This window comes from Ictidomys tridecemlineatus, chromosome 8 (assembly GCF_052094955.1).
Source record: "Ictidomys tridecemlineatus isolate mIctTri1 chromosome 8, mIctTri1.hap1, whole genome shotgun sequence".
In the NCBI taxonomy this organism is placed as follows: domain Eukaryota; kingdom Metazoa; phylum Chordata; class Mammalia; order Rodentia; family Sciuridae; genus Ictidomys; species Ictidomys tridecemlineatus.
In genome coordinates this window covers 155,991,157-155,997,156 of record NC_135484.1, presented here as the reverse complement: position 1 = coordinate 155,997,156, position 6,000 = coordinate 155,991,157, and the positions used below count along the sequence as shown (strand labels likewise).

The 6,000-nt window shown below is 40.5% G+C and overlaps 1 pseudogene; it reads right to left on the bottom strand.

Annotated features, from left to right (window-relative positions):
- Positions 1-3,335: 3,335 nt before the first annotated feature.
- Positions 3,336-4,246, bottom strand: LOC144365829 (putative vomeronasal receptor-like protein 4; annotated as a pseudogene).
- Positions 4,247-6,000: the final 1,754 nt, after the last annotated feature.

The window sequence follows — 6,000 nt, the reverse complement described above, 5'->3', positions numbered from 1 at the left end:
TCTCTCTTTATGCCAACACAATGCTTTCTATACTCCTACAGATTGGTAGTGTATTTTGAGTTCTGAAGTAGTGTAATGCCTCCTACTTCATCCTTTTTGCTTAAGATGGAAAAGGCTGTGCTATTAATTCTCTGAAGATATCCAGTTTTTTCTCATAATAGAAAAGGAAAATAATTCTCAACAACAGTGCACACTTAATATCCAGAATCACATTGGCATACGCAAAATTGTTTTCTCTCCACGTCCTGGCTAACTTATTATTTCTTCTCTCATAGATAAAAAACAATCTACCAGGTGTGAGGTATGTTTTCTGAATTTGACTTGCAGTTTTCTGAGAGTTACTGATGTGGAGTGTCTCCTCACATGCTTTTAGGACATTTGCATGTCTTCTTCTGAAAAGTATTTTCTAGTCCCTTGTCCATGTATAACATGCCTAGTCTTGGGTTTCTGGCTATTGCACATATATGAGAGACTCACATAATTTGGACGGTAAAGTTTTACTAGTCATATAGTTTTCAAATGTGGGTCTCCTCCCATTGCTGACTTTTCAATGTGTTGAGTGTCTGCTTTATGTGCACAATGTATTTAGTGTGATATAATCCCACATGGTAATTTCTTCTATTTTTTTTCTGTTTTGAAAGTCATATCTAAAAACTCACTGAGGAGACAAAGTTGAGGAGTGCTTTTCTAGTTTGTATTTAAGGAGTTCTAAAATTTCACTTATATATTTAAATCTTTGCTCAACTTTGATTAGAGTTTTGTGTATGTTTTAACATTAAGGCCCAATATCATACTTTGCATGTGGGCATCTAGTTTTAGCAACGCCATTTGCTGAAGAAATTCATGAGAATAGCTCAGCATCTTAGATGGATTCTGTTGGTTGTTTGCCATGAATCTAACATCAAAATGGAATGTACTAGAATTGAACTAGAAGAGTTAAACACAAAGGGGACCATCAGTTCCCAAGATCACACATGCCATATGATGGCATTGAATCACTAAGGGACAATAGTCATGTTTATCACCATGGAAACAATCAGAATTGGGAGACCTAGAGATCTTTGGCATTGATCAACTGATCATGGGGTCTGTAGGAAGGAAACATGGGAGTTCTGCCCAGTTCCTTCTGGGTCTATAGAAGGAGTGAAACCCCAACTTCTGTGAGTGGACACCTGACTCAAATCTCTAGAACAGGTCTTGGCTCCTCCATTAACTCCCATCCTGGAGCCAGTCTGCAGACACAGGGCTCCTGTGTGGAGGGGGAGGGAGCTGCCCATGAGGGACCGTGCTGCACTGCCAGAGCACACTGACCCCTTCCTCCTACTCTTCCCCAGTGAGACGGACGTTCACCTAATAGAATGACGGTCATGGGAACAAGGGAATCCCCAGACATTTCAGTGATTAACTGACACTAGGTATGAACTGACGATAATCACTAAAGGCTCAAAATGTTCATGCATCCACCAATAAGAGGAGGATTTTGAAGTTTGTCATCAATGCAGTTTTCTGGGGCCCAAGATCCTGTGTATGAAATCCACTATCAATTAGGAATCTTTGATGGCATTTACCTGATGTTTTCATTGTTGCTTTCAAGATATTTCTTTGTTTTTATTTTTAGCAACTTCAGGTCTATGTATAAACATCGATGTTTCAATTCCATATAACAAGATCTTCAGGGTTTCTAAATGTGAAGGTCTGACTCACAAAATTGGGGCAACATTCTGTCATCTCTACTATAAACATCATTAAGGTTTCTAAGGCACAACTGATGCAGAGTTCATCTCACTGTTTGTATTTTACTGCTTTAAAAACCTACAGACATTTGAGAAATGAAAGAGATTGCTGTCCTGCCAGTCACGTCAGAGGGCTCCAGGCCAGTGTTTCCCATCCTCTCTCCTCTCTCCACTCCACATGTTGAAACACTCTTAATCACATGCACCATTCTTTTCAATTATTTACCAATTATGATTTCAGATGTACTTTTATTTTCTCAACTCAATCCCCACATTTTAGAGTAAAAAATAAGCATACTTATGTGGGGAAACTAAAATCCAGGCAACCCTTGACAACTTGTTTCCCACTGTCATGGGCCATCTTCCAGGTGTCTGTCTGTTGCAATGCTCAGCCGTCTAACCCCCTGACTCCACTTTACCTGTCACTCATTCCTAGCTGCACTTATGGGATTTGCACTCCTTGCCCTTGAGCCCATAAGTGACCACATGTTCAGGGGTGGCTCACTTTGTCTCGTTCTCTTGCTAGACGTCAGGACACAGCTGTCACAGGAGAAACATGTGGGCTAAGACACTATTACACACTTTAACTGCAAGGACACCACCACTTTATCAAGCAGATAAACTCCTAATTTTTGAGTATGACATGATAACAGTAAAAAAATTACTTTAAATATGTTAACATATTATCAATGGAAAGGCCTTCACCATTTCTTCCTAGAGAATTAAAACATACAAAAAAAAAACAGGGTCATAAGAAAAACGTAGAGGACATCTTGAAATGAAGGGAAGGACCTCTATGTCAAACCTGATGTCTTTAAGATATAATCAATAAGTTGACAGTATCAATAATATTTCAAAATGTTTAATCAAACACATTCATGCCAGATCTGTGCTTTCTACACAAATATATGTTTTGTCCATTTAAGAAAAAGGAAAACTAAGTTCATTTCACTATGAATCAGAATATGATGTGTATTTCTAAAAATAGGGAGAGAACATCAAGCAGTGTAAAGACTTTATCAAACACTCTAGAAAAAAGTCATGATTTGTGATCAAAACCAACTTATCATTTATTGGAGATAAAATGCATTCAAATAGGGATTTACCAATCAGAAAACATGAAAAGAAAAAATAAGTTATTTTCATTGTGCCTCCATTGACATTTCTATTAAACAAGACAACTACACTTTCAATCTCTTTAGTCTTGCAGATTTTATATTATACATGACATCCAATGAAGTATGTTATTCTAATTTATATGTAAATATTATAATTCTAAAGATATATTCTATTAATTATATATGCACCTTACATATCAATATATATATCAACAGAGTCTGAGATTTATAAAAGAAGTAAAACAAGCAAACATACAGGGTCCTAGGAGAGATAGAGGATCATCCATAACCAGATTCAGATGACATCTCTCACAGGACTCCACAGAGAGATAGAAGAAACACACTGCGTCACCTGCCTATGACAGATGTCATGGACTGTCACCAGATCTGGGTACGGAAATGAGCCTCTCTGTGGTTCAGCTACCCTTACTTGATTTTCCCATTACATACAGCAACACAAAACTAAGAATGGTTTCAAACTTACTTATTGAAAAATCATTGAAACAGACATGTGCTGACATTCAGCCAAGTGTCCATCCCTGTGCTTCAGCACAAGTGGACTGAGGACTGCATACCCCAGGTCCACAAGTTCTACAGCACTTCCTTCTATGAAATTACTCTCTACGGAGAAAGTGACATATAAAGACATAAAGCAATCTGCCCAATAGAAGAAGAGAAAGCAGAGCATCAGAAGGAGCACCCTCTTTGCAGCCTTCACCTCAGGGGGGGTCTGTGGAGGAGCTTGGAGGTCTGAAGGTGGAGCACGTGCTGGTGGTGCTTGTGGAGGAGGAAGACCATGTAGCCCCTGGCCCAGCCCATGACACCCTGGAACATGGCATCTCGAAGGACCATGAGAACAATAAAAATCCATCCAACTGTCCAGTTTTGTGATTGAAAATAACAGAAATTATCACTTCTAGTAACTTCTGATGTGTTCATGATCCTGATATGTTTGATATAAAACGGTAAGTTCATGCTTATCACGGAATTGAGAAACCAAAAGAAGAGCAACAAGGGAAGCAGGTGCCAGGCTGACCTAGGCTGCAGCCTCCCCCTCCTGGAGGCTCTGGGACTGATGGTGGTGGCCTGGACCACTGTGAGGAGACTGGTGGTGCAGATGGACAGGCCCCGGGCCACCCTGCTGAGGTAAACCACCACCTTACAGGCTACGTCACCTAGGAGGCTTCTCAACCCCAAACTGGACACTGTCCATGGCCTGCCTCTAGTAAGAAGTGTTACCATGTTTGTAAAAGCCAAGTGGATGAGAATGAGGTGGATAGATTTCATGGTGCTTCTAAACAAGCCCATATAGTTCACAAGAACAAGGACGTTCCCCACAACTCCAAGTCCTACTAGAAACACAAAGATGGTCCCCTTGACAACATTTAACACCATTTCTTAATTACAGGCAGATATGCTTGGACGTAGGAACACCTTTTGAAGAAAGAAACATTAATGATAATACGTATCTGCAAAGAAATATTTCACAGCTGAAATTCCCAGAGTGTAAAAACAATCAGTTTCAATGTCATGGTGCAGATTTTGTTCAAAATAATATTTTATTTTCTGTGATAGTTTGAGGAACATTCTTCATCATTTAAAACACCATCGTGAGGTCTATTATTCAAAACAATAAATTGTTAACCCTGAAGTTTTATAAGCTCCATATCATCAATAACAAGCTGCTTGGTCCAATCCTTGGATTCCCATCTATGTTCAACCTCAGCATGGATACATTAAACCTGTACTCTCCCAATCAGAGTACTCCCTGTTCTGTATTAATTTCATTCTATATATTCTTATATTGCAATGCAAAAGTTGTAGTTCATGCTTGGTCTTTCATCCCCCCAATATCCCATGCACAAGAATTTGTAAAATCCAGTTACTTCAACTTTAATGTCTTTAACAAATGTAAACATGGCCACATTTCAATTTCTGCACTGTCTGCTGCTTTGTTCAACATCCCCTTCTGTCTCTCATTTGGGTCAGCACCACAACTCTAGGATTGCTTTTGTATCACGGTTTTCCATCTTTGATGAGGAGAGCTTCCCTCTGTGCTCTCCTACACACAACAGGACTCTGTGGTTTCCCTGCTTACTCATACTCAGAGAATCTCTGTAGTTCTCTGTTGGAACCAAACTCCAAAACCTTTACAGAAGGAATCAACAGCTAAAGTCGAACCTGTCAAAGACATGAAGGAATGAAATCAGATTATGGACGGCATGCAGCTAGCAAGGGAGCTCAGCTGAGCCGTGGATTACTGCCCTGCCAGGCTCTGCAGCCAAGGGCTGAGTTCCTCTGATGACCTCAAGGACCTCTAAGACAGCCTGGGTCTGTTCTGCATGTGATGGTGTTTATCAGAGGGTCAGCTGTGGGACCACCTGCTGCACGCTGCCAGGAGATGAGTCAGTGTCTGAGTCAGGAATCCCCAGGAAAGCCTCCTGGTGGAGACACTGGGCACACATCACTAAAGCAGTGTCCTAAGGGCATTTTCCAGCCTCTGCAGAACCTTGCTGGGAGCAAGACTTCAGTCAGTTCTGCAGCCTGCTCTACCTGGGCTAGGTTTTGGTCTTGGTTTTGGTTTGGTTTGTTTTGTTTCTGTTTATTGGTTTTTTCCCACCTAGTCAACAATTGGGCTGCTGGATTTCCGAGTAATCCTGGACAGGATGTTACATTTTCCTGTTAGATTTCCAATCTCAAGTCTCACGTGAGAACTTATGTTAAATATGGTCAATTTCTCCATAAATAAAGAACCCAAGAAACTAAAAGATACCTAGAATCTGCATGTGTTGTGTGTGCATGGAATGCAGTTCTAAATCCTTTCCCCAGCTCCTGCTGTTCATTAAGATTGCTTTAGATTCCTCTGCTGATCCTCCCTGGCAGCTTGAAGGGCAGGAATACTGGTTATGCCCTTGAATTAGGAGAGATTCAAGATTCCCTTTCCAACTCTGTTTCCTCCACTAACAAATGGGGAGAATAAAGCCTGCACCAATGCCTTAGTGTAAACAGCACAGAATCCTGAATATGTGCTGTGCAACGCCTTATGACACAAGCTTTAATGATCCAGGAAAAGCAGCTTCAAGTAGTAAGCCAAGGATGAAAATAAGTGTGCTCAGTGCACATCATGGCCCAGAGGACATATTAAATGT